Source organism: Nyctibius grandis, assembly GCF_013368605.1.
Source record: "Nyctibius grandis isolate bNycGra1 chromosome W unlocalized genomic scaffold, bNycGra1.pri SUPER_W_unloc_2, whole genome shotgun sequence".
In the NCBI taxonomy this organism is placed as follows: domain Eukaryota; kingdom Metazoa; phylum Chordata; class Aves; order Nyctibiiformes; family Nyctibiidae; genus Nyctibius; species Nyctibius grandis.
In genome coordinates, this window is record NW_027167473.1 from 4210286 (window position 1) to 4225855 (window position 15570).

The 15570-nt window shown below is 49.1% G+C and overlaps 1 pseudogene; it reads right to left on the bottom strand.

Moving 5' to 3' along the window:
- Nucleotides 1-1854: 1854 nt before the first annotated feature.
- The window catches only part of LOC137677145 (pro-neuregulin-1, membrane-bound isoform-like), an 88722-nt pseudogene continuing 75006 nt past the window's right edge, over nt 1855-15570 (bottom strand).

Genomic DNA, 15570 nt, shown 5'->3' on the forward strand with positions numbered 1-15570 from the left:
TCTGCAGATAGCCGCGCAAACTGAGACTGAGATAAAAAGAAAAGAAGTAGAAACTTTGCTGGGATGGGGCCAGCGAAGAGGCTTGCTAAAAGCCACCGATCAGTTGTTTTCTGCAGCTTGCTGGGACGATCTAGGGCAAGAACTTTGGAAATCAATTACGGTGGGAAATAAAGAGGCTAGAAAGCTAGCTACATCTTGGAAGAAAGTGAGGGATATGCTGGAGGCTATGTCCTCTGAGGCGAAAGTGCAATCCGCTCTCAAAAAAGCACTAACAAAACCAGAAGAAAAAGAGCAGTTACCGGCGGACCCTGTAGAGGCAGCCCCTCCCTACGAGGATTCGCCGATACTTTTTCCCCCGCCCCCCCCTCCCGCAGGCTTGGTACCTTCCACCCCACCCCCCGCAGGCTCGGTGCCTGCCGCTTACCCCGCGCTTGAGGTGGAGTTTTGGGGCGGAGAATCAACAGTCCCGTCAGCCCCATTAATGCCTCATGAAATGGGGCCGGAGGCAACATCTGGGGTCTCGGTACCCCCTCCGGAGGCTGCCGGGGGCAAACAGCCACTGGTGAATCCTGAAACTGTACCCCTCCCCATGGAAGTAGAAACAAATGAGTCAGACGCCGCTCCCGAAGCGGACAGTAACGCGCCTTTGCGAAAGTTACTGCAGCGACAAGAACAGCAAATGCAGGAACTATTAAAAGAAATGGAGAAGCTAGATGGAGGAGCTAGTAAAACATCGCGGCAACTCGCTTACAATAAAGCCTCGCAGGCGATATCTAGTGGGTTAGAGGCTCTCGGACAGGCTATCGAGAAGCAGACAGCTCCGCCAGCAGAACCGGAACTAACTCCGGCAGAGCTAAAGCACAAAGAGGAAAGAATCTTGAAGTGCGCGCGACTGTGTGTTGAAGGCGGGCTATGGGAGGAGGCAGCAGCTGACGCGTACCTACGCGACAGATTTGGGAGTGGCCTGGGCGGGCCGTCGCCTCCCCGGGGCGGGCCGTCGCCTTCCCGGGGCGGGACGTCGTCTTCTCGTTCGCACATGCGCCGGCTGACTGACCCTCCTCGACAAGAGCATAGCACTCACAGACCATCAGGGGAAGGTCGAGCCCCATCTACGCCAATGCCAAACTCTTCAGATTCCGATGATCCTGGTGACGAACACAATACACGGCCTGCAGCATTACCCGGTTATGATCCAGGGCAACGATGGCAGGGCGTCATTCGAGAGGCTACCATCGAAGGAGTAATGTTACCGCATAGCATCACCGCAATGCCGGTTTTCACACAAGGAAATCGTCGTCAATGGGCACCGTTTGATTGGAAAACTGTGAAGCAGTTACAAGAAGCAGTGATGCAGTATGGAATGGACAATAAGCATGTGATGCAGTTGCTAACATCATTCTTTAAAAACCAAACATTAACACAAGTGGACATACGTGCTCTTGGCGAACTGATGTTGCCACCCACTGCATACCTGTTATTTCTGGAAAAGTGGCAGCAAAAGCTGGAGATAGCCGCTGTTGAGAACATACGCCGAGATGAAGGGGATCCCTTGAGAATGGCATCGCTTGACGCACTATTAGGGAAAGGTCAGTATGCCAATGGTGCGACACAAGCTGCTTTACATCCGCACGTGTTACAACAATCACAGGCCTTAGCATTGGCTGCATTAAAGGAGTTGCCAAATATAGGGACACCTAAACCCCCTTACACGACGGTCAAACAGAAGGCGGGTGAACCTTATATGCAATTTGTTGATCGCTTAAAAGACGCCATTGATGCATCGCCAAATTTAACTCCTGAAGCTAAGGCCGCAGTCGGGAAGGATTTAGCAGTCATGAATGCGAACCCACAATGTCAGCAGATTCTTGCCACTTTGGGAAAGACGGCCACATTGGCAGAGATGGTTGAGGCTTGTAGCAGAGTTCCAATACTGCAAGCGGAGGCGGAAAAGGCGCGGATTCATGCTCAAGCCCATGCTGACGCCTTAGCCGCAATTTTCAAGCCACCATGGAAAACAGGGAAAGAAAACCGAGGCCCATCCGGGACAGGATGTTATCAGTGTGGAGAAAAGGGACACATGAAGCGGAATTGCCCCAAGAAAAATACCCCAAACAAAGGGAGCAACCCCGGAGGATCCGCTGGGCTTGCAGGTGTGTGCGATCGCTGCAATAAAATTGGGCACCAGGCAAAGGACTGCCGATCAAGATTTAGAAAAGATGGAACCCCGTTGCAGGGAAACTGGAGAAACAGCGCCGGGGAACGGGGCGCGATGACGCCACAATACTGTCCGGCAGCCTACCCCATTCAGGCTGTCTCTCAGAGCTCTCAGCTTCCACCAGAGGAAGTGCAGGCGTCGATTTGGCTGTGGGATCAGATGTAACAATATCAGATGGCGCCGTACACGTAATTCCCTCAACCGTTAGTGGACCTTTAGGCTATGGACTCAGTGGATTGTTGTTAGGAAGATCATCAGCTACCAAACAAGGTCTTCTGGTACTACCAGGCGTCATCGACGCGGACTCCACTGGACAAATTGGAATCATGTTGCGAGTATTAAACCCACCTGTGACGTTGAAACAAGGAACTAGAATCGCTCAAATAGTTCCGTTCCGATCCAGCGTTCCTAGAGCCGTTGACAACGCCAGAGGGAATCAAGGTTTTGGTTCCACTGGAGCCCCCACAGTCGCATTTGTGCATGAAATAACTGCTGCCAAACCCTGTCGAACAGTTAATATCAGAGGACCCAGAAACATAACGTTAACCGAGAAGCGAATGTTGTTGGACTCTGGAGCTGATGTTACCATAGTTCCTCGTGCGGCCTGGCCAGAAGCATGGCCTCTTGAATCAGTTAATACCACTGTGGTCGGAATCGGAGGTGCTTCACCCACACATGTAAGCACTCGTTTTGTACCAATCGAGGACTGTCAGGAGAAAATAACAGCTCGAGTTCGACCGTATGTGTTACATACCACTATTTGGATTCTGGGGCGAGATGTGCTTTCACAATGGGGATGCGTTCTCCAAACGCCTTTTTAGAAGCGGCCATTGCGGCGAGCAACACCCGACCTACACTGAAGCTCACTTGGTTAACAACATCACCCGTCTGGGTGGACCAATGGCCGCTACCCGAAGAAAAGCTCGCACACTTACAGGAGTTGGTGCAAGAACAACTTGATGCAGGTCACCTAGTACCCTCAACAAGTCCATGGAACACACCTGTATTTACAATACCTAAAAAGTCAGGGAAATGGAGATTACTGCAAGATTTAAGGGCTGTCAATGCTGTCATGCAAGACATGGGCCCGTTACAGCCAGGGCTCCCTACGCCTACTATGTTACCACGAGGATGGGATATCGTCGTGATCGACCTCAAAGACTGTTTCTTCACGATACCTTTGCATCCGGACGACTGTGAAAAATTTGCATTTACAGTTCCCTCTATAAATCGTGCAGCACCAGCGAAGAGGTATCATTGGGTAGTATTGCCACAAGGTATGAAGAATTCTCCAACAATTTGTCAGTGGTACGTGGATCTGGCTCAACAGAAATTTCGAAAGACGCATGAGGGAATGCTGATTTACCATTATATGGATGACTTGCTACTTTGTCAAAAGGGAACCATCGCCAGCGAAGTGGTAGAAGAATTGAAGTCGGATCTGGAAAAGTGGGGCCTGGTCATAGCCCCGGAAAAGGTGCAGCTGTCAACACCTTGGAAATATCTAGGGATATCGCTTACCGAATCCACTGTTCGACCTCAGAAATTGGAGATTCGAGCAAATGTAAAGACCCTGAGCGATGTACAGAAATTAGTGGGAGACATTCAGTGGATAAGAGCTGTCTGCGGCATCACCAATGCAGACCTTCAACCTCTCTTCAAAATGCTTCAGAAGGGTTCCACACCTCAAGAATCCCGCGAGCTCACAGAAGAAGCTCGATCTGCACTGCAAGTAATAACTCAAAAGATTGCCTTGTCTTGTGCTTCACGAGTAGTGCCTGAATTACCTGTGGACTTGCACATTTATAATATGGACCTTGAAGTGTCAGGCATATTAGGACAATGGGACCCATCTCAGTCAAATCCACTTCAAGTACTGGAATGGGTGTTTTTACCCTCTCATAGTAAAAAGACTATCACTACAAGGTGGGAAGCTATCGCTCAAGTCATTCTCAAAGGGACTGCACGGCTATTAGCTGTGGCTGGATGACCACCTGACAAGCTTGTTATTCCAATCAGCCTCAACTACCTACCAGACATATGTCAACGAGAAAAACTTATGTCCTTAGCCCTATTGAACACGACGATGCAGATTGACAATCACTATCCATCACACCCCATCTTTAAAACTCACATATCGCTGGAAGAAAGGCCTATTGTCGTCAGTGAGCCGTTGCAAGCAATCACGGTGTTTACCGATGCAAGTAGCCGCACCGGAAAAGCCGGATTTGTCTGGCAAGAACAGGGAGAATGGAGAAAACATGTCATCGTAGCAGAAGGATCTGCTCAGGTTTTAGAATTACAAGCTGTACTCCTGGCCTTACAAAAGTGGCGCGAAGCAACCTTAAATTTGGTAGTGGATTCCCTATACGTGGTAGGGGTTGTGAAACGCATACACCGATCGTTGCTTCGCCATATCGCCAATGAACTGCTGTTCAAAGCCTTTTCGACCTATGGCATGAAATGCAACACCGTCTACACCCGGTATTTGTCATCCACATTAGAAGCCATACCAGTTTACCCGGAGGTTTGGTGGAAGGAAACTCCCGAGCCGATCAGTTGGTATCCACGTTTCCGGTGGACAGATCTCCGCAGGCAAAATTAACAGAGGCTAGACAATCTCACCATTTTTTTCACCAATCTGCGGCAGCATTGCGATCGCAATTCCAATTGATGAAGACTGATGCAAGGGTGATTATAGCCTCTTGCCCCGATTGTGCTAGAATACCTGTGTTACAGATTGCGGGAGCAAATCCCAGGGGACTCCAACCCAGACAGATTTGGCAAACAGACATCACCGAATATGCTGCCTTTGGCCGACTCAAATATATCCATGTATCGATTGACACCTGCTCCGGTCACATGTGGGCTACAGCCCTGACCTCCATGACGGCTAAGGCTGTTAAAAAACATTTGTTGCAAGCTATTGCAGTAATGGGCCAGCCGGAACAAATTAAGACTGATAATGGCCCTGCCTATCGCTCTGAATCGCTTGCAGAGTTTATGCAGAAATGGGGTATTACACATGTACGCGGTATTCCATATAATTCTACAGGGCAGGCAATTGTGGAACGTGCGCATCGCACATTAAAAGAGCATTTAGAAATTATTCGAAAACAGGGGGAGATGGGACCACAGGATGCGCTACATAAAACATTGTTTGTATTAAATTGGCTAAACCCTAAGCAGAACTCGCAAACACCACCTGCCATAGCTCACGGGCAGGGAAATCAAAAAGACCACAGTAATACAAACGTATCGGTAAGGGTATTCATCCCTGTCCTGGTTTGGCCTAAACTAGGCCAATTTTCCTTTCAGTGATTTTTACTTTCAGCTCAGTCTCTTCTAAGTAACTGCACTTTCTGAAAGTAACTGCATGTTTTGCAGACAGTGTCTGCTTCCAGGACTGATAACGCTCCAAGTTTGTAGTTATCGCTGAGGCACTGGTAGGGCTGTTATGCAGAAAGGCTCTTGCTGTACTTAGTCTTAGAGAAACCAAGGTCACTGCTAAATTCCTCACTGCTTATGAGTGAAGAGCCGAAGGGGGGGTCGCACCTGCAGGGAGGAGCGGACAGGGCAGGTGACCCAAAATGGACCAACGAAGGTATTCCATCCCATACACGTCATTCTCAGTATAAAGCGGGGGGATCACGAGGGTCTCGCTCTCTTTCTGCTATGGCCGGTGTCCAAAGAGGACTCTGTCTGTTTTCCTGCTGCCCCCGATCCCGATCCGTACATTCCTGAATCCAGCTTTCGACCATCGCTAGGCCCAGCCTGGGTCTTCCCGGAGCCTGCCCTGCAGTGCCGGTGGTGACGTGGCTGACTTCAGGGGAGCTCGATCTTGGTTTTGTATATATATTTGTATATATTTGTATATATTTGATTATTTCCATTATTATTATTATACTCTTTTTCATTATTATAGTTTATTAAAACTGTTTTAACTTTCTAACCCATAAGTCTCTCTCCCTTTTCCCTTTCCCTTTGGTGTGGGGCGGGGGATAACAGAGAGCATCTGCCACAGGTTTAATAGCCGGCCCTGCTTTAAACCGTGACAGATTTATTGGCGCCCAACATGGGGCTCGAGAGAAGCTCCGACAGGTTGCTCTGATAAGTCGAATCCCAGCTCCAGTGGGAGGAGACCCGGAGAGCTCAGCCGAGAGAGTATCAGATTTCTTCCTTTGAGATTTCACAGAATCACAGAATCACAGAATCACAGAATGTTAGGGATTGGAAGGGACCTCAAAAGATCATCTAGTCCAATCCCCCTTCCGGAGCAGGATTACCTAGACCATATCACACAGGAATGCGTCCAGGCGGGTTTTGAATGTCTCCAGAGAAGGAGACTCCACAACCTCTCTGGGCAGCCTGTTCCAGTGTTCGGTCACCCTCACCGTAAAGAAGTTTTTCCTCATATTTATGCGGAACCTCCTGTGTTCCAGCTTGCACCCGTTGCCCCTTGTCCTGTCAAGGGATGTCACTGAGAAGAGCCTGGCTCCATCCTCATGACACTTGCCCTTTACATATTTATAAACTTTAATGAGGTCCCCCCTCAGTCTCCTCTTCTCCAAGCTAAAGAGACCCAGCTCCCTCAGCCTCTCCTCATAAGGGAGATGTTCCACTCCCTTAATCATCTTCGTGGCTCTGCGCTGGACTCTCTCTAGCAGTTCCCTGTCCTTCTTGAACTGAGGGGCCCAGAACTGGACACAATATTCCAGATGCAGCCTCACCAGGGCAGAGTAGAGGGGGAGGAGAACCTCTCTTGACCTGCTAACCACACCCCTTCTAATACACCCCAGGATGCCATTGGCCTTCTTGGCCACAAGGGCACACTGCTGGCTCATGGTCATCCTGCTGTCCACTAGGACCCCCAGGTCCCTTTCCCCTCCGCTGCTCTCCAACAGGTCTGCCCCCAACTTGTACTCATACATGGGGTTGTTCTTGCCCAGATGCAGGACTCTACACTTGCCCTTGTTATATTTCATTAAGTTTCTCCCCGCCCAACTCTCCAGCCTGTTTAGGTCCCTCTGAATGGCTGCGCAGCCTTCCGGCGTGTCAGCCACTCCTCCCAGTTTTGTGTCATCAGCGAACTTGCTGACAGTGCACTCTATTCCCTCATCCAAGTCATTAATGAATATATTGAATAGAACTGGTCCCAGTACCGACCCTTGAGGGACTCCGCTAGACACAGGCCTCCAACTGGACTCTGTCCCATTGACCACCACTCTCTAGCTTCTTTCCTTCAGCCAGTTCACAATCCACCTCACTACCCGATCATCCAGACCACACTTCCTCAGTTTAGCTGCGAGGATGCTGTGGGAGACTGTGTCAAAGGCTTTACTGAAATCGAGATAGACCACATCCACAGCTTTACCATCATCTATCCACCGGGTTATGTCCTCATAAAAGGCTATCAAGTTGGTTAAGCATGACTTCCCCTTGGTGAAGCCATGCTGAGTGCCCCTAATGATCCCCCTATCCTTGATGTGCCTAGAGACAGCACCAAGAACAAGTTGTTCCATCACCTTTCCGGGGATGGAGGTGAGGCTGACCGGTCTATTGAGGAGAAGGACCACGCCTCCACAAAATCCAATGTGAATCAAAGTGAAGATGTTTATTAAGCATAAGCTGTCCCTTTTATACATTTTGTACTTTCCCTGGCTGTAAGCATGTGCATTGCTATTCGTTAATATTACTAAACATACTCTTCTTTGATGTGTTGATTGGTCACTGCTCTGCCACTGGTCCTTCCTTAATTGGCTCCATCAGTTCTTGTTTCTTCTCCTCCGTGTTCGGTTCCCACCGGCTACTCCCTCAATTCTTGTTTGCTCAGCTGCTGTTTTTTCCTCATCTCTCGAAGGTTGGCTTGTTGACACTAGCTACATGAATCTTCTCACGCAGCTAGGCCTTCACTCCATACTCTCATACTTCTGGCTCATTACATGACCATTCTGCTCCAAAAACCCCTCTACAGTCTATAGTTACCCGGGTCCTCCTTCTTGCCCTTTTTTAAGACTGGAGTGACATTCGCTTTCCTCCAGTCCTCAGGCACCTCTCCCATTCCCCACGACTTAGCAAAGATGATGGAGAGTGGCCTAGCAATGACCTCCACCAGCTCCCTCAGCACCCGCGGGTGCATCCCATCAGGGCCCATGGATTTATGGATGTCCAGGTTGCTTAATTGGTCCCTGACCCAGCCCTCATCAACCAAGACAGATTCCTCCTCTATCCTGACTTCTTCTGGGGCCTCAGGGGTCCAGAGCTCCTCAGGACAGCCTCCAGCAGTATAGACAGAGGCAAAGAAGGCATTCAGTAACTCCGCCTTCTTTTTATCCTCTGTCTCCAGGGCCCCCACCTCATTCACCAGTGGGCCTACATTGCCTCTAGTGTTGGTTTTACCTGCAATGTATTTGAAGAAGCCCTTTCTGTTGTCCTTGACCTCTCTTGCAAGGTTTAATTCCAAGGAGGCCTTAGCTTTCCTAGTTGCCTCCCTACATCCTCTGACAACAGACTTATATTCCTCCCAAGTGGCCAGCCCCTCCTTCCATGATCTGTACACCCTTTTCTTCCACTTGAGTTTGCCCAGCAGTTCCCTGTTTAACCATGCAGGTCTCCTGGTACCCTTCCTTGACTTCCTACCTGCTGGGATGCTCTGATCGTGAGCTCGGAAGAAGCAGTCCTTGAATGCTAACCAACTATCTTGGGCCCCCTTACCTTCTAGTACCCTGTCCCATGGGATTTCCCCTAGCAATTGCTTGAAAAGGCCAAAGTTGGCCCTCCTGAAGTCCAGATTTACGAGGGATTGGAAATTAAAACAGATAGCTAAGATGGTAATATCATTTGTGAACGTTGTTTTATCCCGTCTCTTTATAAAGCTTGTTTCAGAGTTAAGTGTAATAATACCTTACTTGCTGCATGCGCTGTTTGTTAGTGCTTACATGTGGTTTAGCAGTGGGCGCTGGTCAAAATGTATCGTTTTGGTATGGGTTTTGATACTGATTTATGTCGTGATAAACTGGGCAGTTACTATTCCGATCTCTTATCTCTATGACACAATGATGGGCAGCTTTAATCGCGAATCGGTAGCTGCGCACTCCGGGCGTCTTTTAACTGATTTTGATAGTATCTGCTCCTTTTTTGCCAAGCTGATCCCTGCGAAATTCGAACAGGGCATGCTTTTATTTTCAGGTGTCCTGAATGTGTTTCTGGTGTGGTATACGATTAAATGTCGGTGCAGCAACAGCTGTAGTTATTATGCTGCCCCTGTAACCAGGAGAAAACACCAAAAGAAATCAGTTCGTGAAGAGAAGGATGATGACACGGAGCCTTCTAAGGCAGAGCCATCACGTGACCCAGGTGAGGGCCCTTCTCAGGCAGAGTCAGGGCCTGACACAGATGGGGGTTTCCTTGATCGTCTTTTTAAAGCAGACCCATCACAGAAGAAAGGTCCTTCTAAAGCAAAACTATCACAGGAGGAGGACTCGGACGTAGAGGTAACCTACCACTCTTTATCCCTGAAGGACCTGCGAAATATAAGGAAAGACTTTAGTTGTTATGACGGTGAGCCAATTATTACCTGGTTGCTCCGATGCTGGGATAACGGGGCGGATACCATGGACTTGGATGGTAAAGAAGACAGACAGTTGGGATCCCTGTCCAGAGGTGGTGGTATTGATAAGATGCTTGCAAGAAGGTCAAACACTATCAGTCTCTGGAGGCGACTCTTGTCAGCTGTAAAGAGCAGGTATCCCTATAAGGATGATGTTATGAGCCACCTAAGCAACTGGACCACTATAGAAAAGGGTATTAACTACCTTAGAGAACTGGTTGTGTGAGAGATCATTTATAGACACCCACGGGAAATTGTAGATCCTGTAAATCCTGATGAAGTGGAATGCAACCGATCCATGTTCCAGAAGGTTGTGCAGAGTGCTCCACCGACACATACCCACACATTGTCAGTATTGGTCTGGGGAGAAGATGATATGGCACGATCTAGTGTGAGTAAAATGGCTAACTATATGCGACAGTATGAAGATAGTATTTCTTCCCCACTGCAGACCCGCATCTCAGCTGTGGAAAAACTGACTAAGGAAAACCAGGACTCATTTAAACAACTGTCAGACAAACTGTCCAGGATAGAGAATAAACTTGACTCTCTACCTACACAGGTCTGTGTTGCAGCTTTTAGGACGAAACGCCCTCCTACAGGACCGGCTCAAAGGAAATAGAACACGTCACAAGGTATCCTGTGGTTTACCCTGCGTGATTATGGGGAGGACATGAGCAGATGGCATGGACAACCTACCAGTACCCTACAGGCACGAGTACGTGAGTTGCAAGCTAAAAGAAATACCAGAGAGAATTTTCCTAGGAGGAGGGCTGCTCCAGTTACCAATGAGCAGGACTCCAGTCACAGTAGATGGGCCTCAAATTCCTTTTTCCCAAGTGTGAATAGGAGAAATGAAGGTCCAATCCCCATGAGCAGCACGAATCCATTCCTTGATTAGAAGGGCTCTACCTCCAGCCAGGTGGAGGAGAGGGACAACCAAGTTTATTGGACTGTGTGGATTCGATGGCCTGGCACATTAAAACCACAAAGGTATCGAGCCTTGGTAGACACTGGTGCACAGTGCACCCTAATGCCATTGGATCATAAAGGGACAGAATCCATCAGTATTTCAGGAGTAACAGGGGGATCTGAAGAGTTATCTGTATTGGAGGCCGAGGTGAGCCTAACTAAAAATGAATGGGAAAAGCACCCCATTGTGACTGGTCCAGATGCTCCGTGCATCCTTGGCATCGATTACCTCAAGAGAGGGTATTTTAAGGACCCAAAAGGGTATAGATGGGCCTTTGGTATAGCAGCTGTAGAGACTGAGGACATTAAACAGCTGTCTACCTTGCCTGGCCTCTCAGAGGATCCTTCTGTTGTGGGGCTGCTGAAGGTTGAAGAACAACAGGTGCCAATTGCTACTGCCACGGTGCACCGATGACAATATCGCACCAATCGAGACTCCCTGACCCCCATTCATAAACTGATTAGACAATTAGAAAATCAAGGAGTGATTGGCAAGACTCGCTCACCCTTTAATAGTCCTATATGGCCAGTGCGAAAGTCTAATGGAGAATGGAGATTAACTGTGGACTATCGTGGCCTAAATGAAGTTACGCCACCGCTGAGGGCTGCCGTGCCAGACATGCTAGAACTTCAGTACAGACTGGAGTCAAAGGCAGCCCAGTGGTACGCCACCATAGACATTGCTAACGCCTTTTTCTCTATTCCTTTGGCACCAAAGTGCAGGCCACAGTTCGCTTTTACCTGGAGAGGTATCCAGTACACCTGGAATCGACTGCCCCAGGGGTGGAAACACAGTCCTACTATTTGCCACGGACTGATCCAGACTGCACTAGAAAAGGGTGGAGCTCCAGAACATTTGCAATACATTGATGACATCATTGTATGGGGTGACACAGCAGCAGAAGTTTTTGAGAAAGGGGAGAAAATTATCCAAATTCTTCTGAAAGCTGGTTTGGCCATAAAAAGAGACAAGGTCAAGGGACCTGCCCGGGAGATCCAGTTTTTAGGGATTAAATGGCAAGATGGGCATTGCCAGATCCCGATAGAGGTGATCAACAAAATAACAGCTATGTCCCCACCAACTAACAAAAAGGAAGCACAGGCCTTCTTAGGCGTTGTGGGTTTCTGGAGAATGCATATTCCAGATTACAGCCAGATTGTACGCCCTCTTTATCAAGTGACCAGAAAGAAGAATGATTTTCAGTGGGGCCCTGAACAACGACAGGCTTTTGAACAGATTAAACAAGAGATTGTGCATGCGGTAGCCCTTGGACCAGTCCGTATGGGACAAGATGTTAAAAATGTGCTCTACACCTCAGCTGGGGACAATGGTCCTACCTGGAGCCTCTGGCAGAAAGTACCAGGGGAGACTCGAGGTCGACCCCTAGGATTTTGGAGTCGAGGATACAGGGGCTCAGAGGCCAATTACACTCCAACTGAAAAAGAGATACTGGCAGCATATGAAGGAGTTAGAGCTGCCTCAGAGGCAATCGGTACTGAAGCACAGCTTCTCCTGGCACCTCTATTACCAGTACTAGGCTGGATGTTCAAGGGTAAGGTTCCTACTACTCATCATGCAACTGATGCTACATGGAGTAAATGGATTGCATTAATTACACAGAGGGCTCGAATAGGAAACCCTAATTGCCCAGGAATCTTAGAAGTGGTCATGGACTGGCCAGAAGGCAAAGACTTTGGAATGCCACCAGAAGAGGAGGTGACACGTGCTGAAGAAGCCCCACCGTATAATGAACTACCAGAGGATGAGAAGCAGTATGCCCTGTTCACCGATGGATCCTGCCGTCTTGTAGGAAAGCATCGGAAGTGGAAAGCTGCAGTATGGAGTCCTATATGACGAGTCACGGAGGCCACAGAAGGACAAGGTGAATCGAGTCAATTCGCAGAGGTAAAAGCCATCCAGCTGGCTTTAGATATTGCTGAATGAGAAAAGTGGCCAAGGCTGTATCTTTATACTGACTCATGGATGGTGGCAAATGCCTTGTGGGGGTGGTTAAAGCAGTGGAAGCAAAGCAACTGGCAGCACAGAGGCAAGCCTGTTTGGGCTGCTGAATTGTGGCAAGATGTTGCTGCTCGGCTAGAGAAACTAGTCGTGAAGGTACGTCATGTAGATGCTCACGTACCTAAAAGTCGGGCAACTGAGGAACATCGAAACAACCAACAAGCAGATCAGGCTGCTAAAGTGTTCCAAACAGACTTGGATTGGGAACATAAAGGTGAACTATTTTTAGCTCGGTGGGCCCATGACACTTCAGGTCATCAAGGGAGAGATGCAACATACAGATGGGCTCGTGACCGAGGGGTGGACTTAACCATGGACTCTATTGCACAGGTTATCCATGATTGTGAAACACGGGCTGCAATTAAACAGGCCAAACGGTTAAAACCTTTGTGGTATGGGGGGCGGTGGTTGAAATATAAATATGGGGAGGCCTGGCAGATTGACTATATCACACTCCCTCAAACCCGCCAGGGTAAACATTATGTGCTTACCATGGCGGAGGCGACCACCGGATGGCTGGAAACATACCCTGTGCCCCATGCCACTGCCCGGAACACTATCCTGGGCCTTGAAAAGCAAATCTTGTGGCGACACGGCACGCCAGAGAGAATTGAGTCGGACAATGGGACTCATTTCAAAAACAGTCTCACAGACAACTGGGCCAAAGAGCATGGCATCGAGTGGGTATAGCATATCCCCTATCATGCACCAGCATCTGAGAAAATTGAACGGTACAATGGGCTGTTAAAAACTACCCTAAAAGCAATGGGGGGTGGAACCTTTAAAAACTGGGATAAGCATTTGGCACAAGCTACCTGGCTAGTTAACACCAGGGGATCTATCAATTGAGCTGGCCCTGCTTAGTCGGACCTTTTATATACAGTAGAAGGGGATAAAGTCCCCGCGGTGCATGCAAGGAATTTGTTGGGAAAAACTGCCTGGGTTCTTCCTGCTACGGGCAAAGGTAAACCCATTCGTGGGATTGCTTTTGCTCAAGGACCTGGATGTACTTGGTGGGTGATGCTGCAGGATGGTGAAGTCCGATGTGTCCCTGAAGGTGATATGATTCTGTTTTCTCCTCCCTCCTTCCATTTTCAGGTGATGACGTGGGATGGAATAGTAGGATTCTCTCTATTAATGCCTGGCTACGAGACTGGTGCTACAGGCAGGGCTTGGGCTTCTTTGATAATGGCTGGCTTTATAAGACACCAGGCCTGTCAGTAATACATGGGAAAGGTTTATGTCGTAGGGGCAAACGGGTCCTGGGACAGGAATTAGCAGGGCTCATTCGGAGAGCTTTAAACTAAATTCGAAGGGGGATGGGGTAGTAGCTGGGCTTGCACCACTGGGGCAACGCTCTAGTGTTGAGGTAGACCAGGAGGCCTCCCATCCCCCTGGGGTGAAATCGGGGTGCTCAGCTCGCTCCCTGAAATGCCTGTACACCAATGCACGCAGCATGGGGAATAAACAGGAGGAGTTGGAAACCCGTGTTCGGTCGGGGGGCTATGATCTAGTGGCAATCACAGAGACTTGGTGGGACAACTCGCATGACTGGAATGTGGTCATGGATGGCTATGTCCTGTTCAGGAAAGACAGGCCACTAAGGAGAGGTGGTGGAGTTGCTCTTTATGTGAGTGAGCAGCTAGAATGTGTTGAGTTCTGTCCAGGGGCGGATCAGGAGCGAGTTGAGAGTTTGTGGGTGCGAATTAAGGGGCAGGCTGGCAGGGGTGATACTGTTGTGGGTGTCTATTACAGGCCACCAGATCAGGATGAGGAGGGTGATGAGGCCTTCTACAGGCAGCTGAGAGCAGTCTCGCAATTACAGGGCCTGGTTGTCATGGGGGATTTCAACTACCCTGATATTTGCTGGGAGGCCTACTCAGCCAGCCATCCTCAGTCCAGGAGGTTCCTCCAGTGCATTGATGATAACTTTCTGATGCAAATGGTGGATGAGCCAACTAGGAGAGGAGCGCTGCTGGATCTTATCCTCACTAACAAGGAGGGTCTGGTTGAAGAGGTGAAGGTTGAGGGCAGCCTTGGTTGTAGTGACCATGAGATGGTGGAGTTCAGGATCTCATGTGGCAGGACCAGAATAGCTAGCAGAATCGCAACCCTGGACTTCAGGAGGGCCAACTTTGGCCTTTTCAAGCAATTGCTAGGGGAAATCCCGTGGGACAGGGTACTAGAAGGTAAGGGGGCCCAAGATAGTTGGTTAGCATTCAAGGACTGCTTCTTCCGAGCTCAAGATCAGAGCATCCCAGCAGGTAGGAAGTCAAGGAAGGGTAGCAGGAGACCTGCATGGTTAAACAGGGAACTGCTGGGCAAACTCAAGTGGAAGAAGAGGGTGTACAGATCATGGAAGGAGGGGCTGGCCACTTGGGAGGAATATAAGTCTGTTGTCAGAGGATGTAGGGAGGCAACTAGGAAAGCTAAGGCCTCCTTGGGATTAAACCTTGCAAGAGAGGTCAAGGACAACAGAAAGGGCTTCTTCAAATACATTGCAGGTAAAGCCAACACTAGAGGCAATGTAGGCCCACTGATGAATGAGGTGGGGGCCCTGGAGACAGAGGATAAAAAGAAGGCGGAGTTACTGAATGCCTTCTTTGCCTCTGTCTATACTGCTGGAGGCTGTCCTGAGGAGCTCTGGACCCCTGAGGCCCCAGAAGAAGTCAGGATAGAGGAGGAGTCTGTCTTGGTAGATGAGGGCTGGGTCAGGGACCAATTAAGCAATCTGGACGTCCATAAATCCATGGG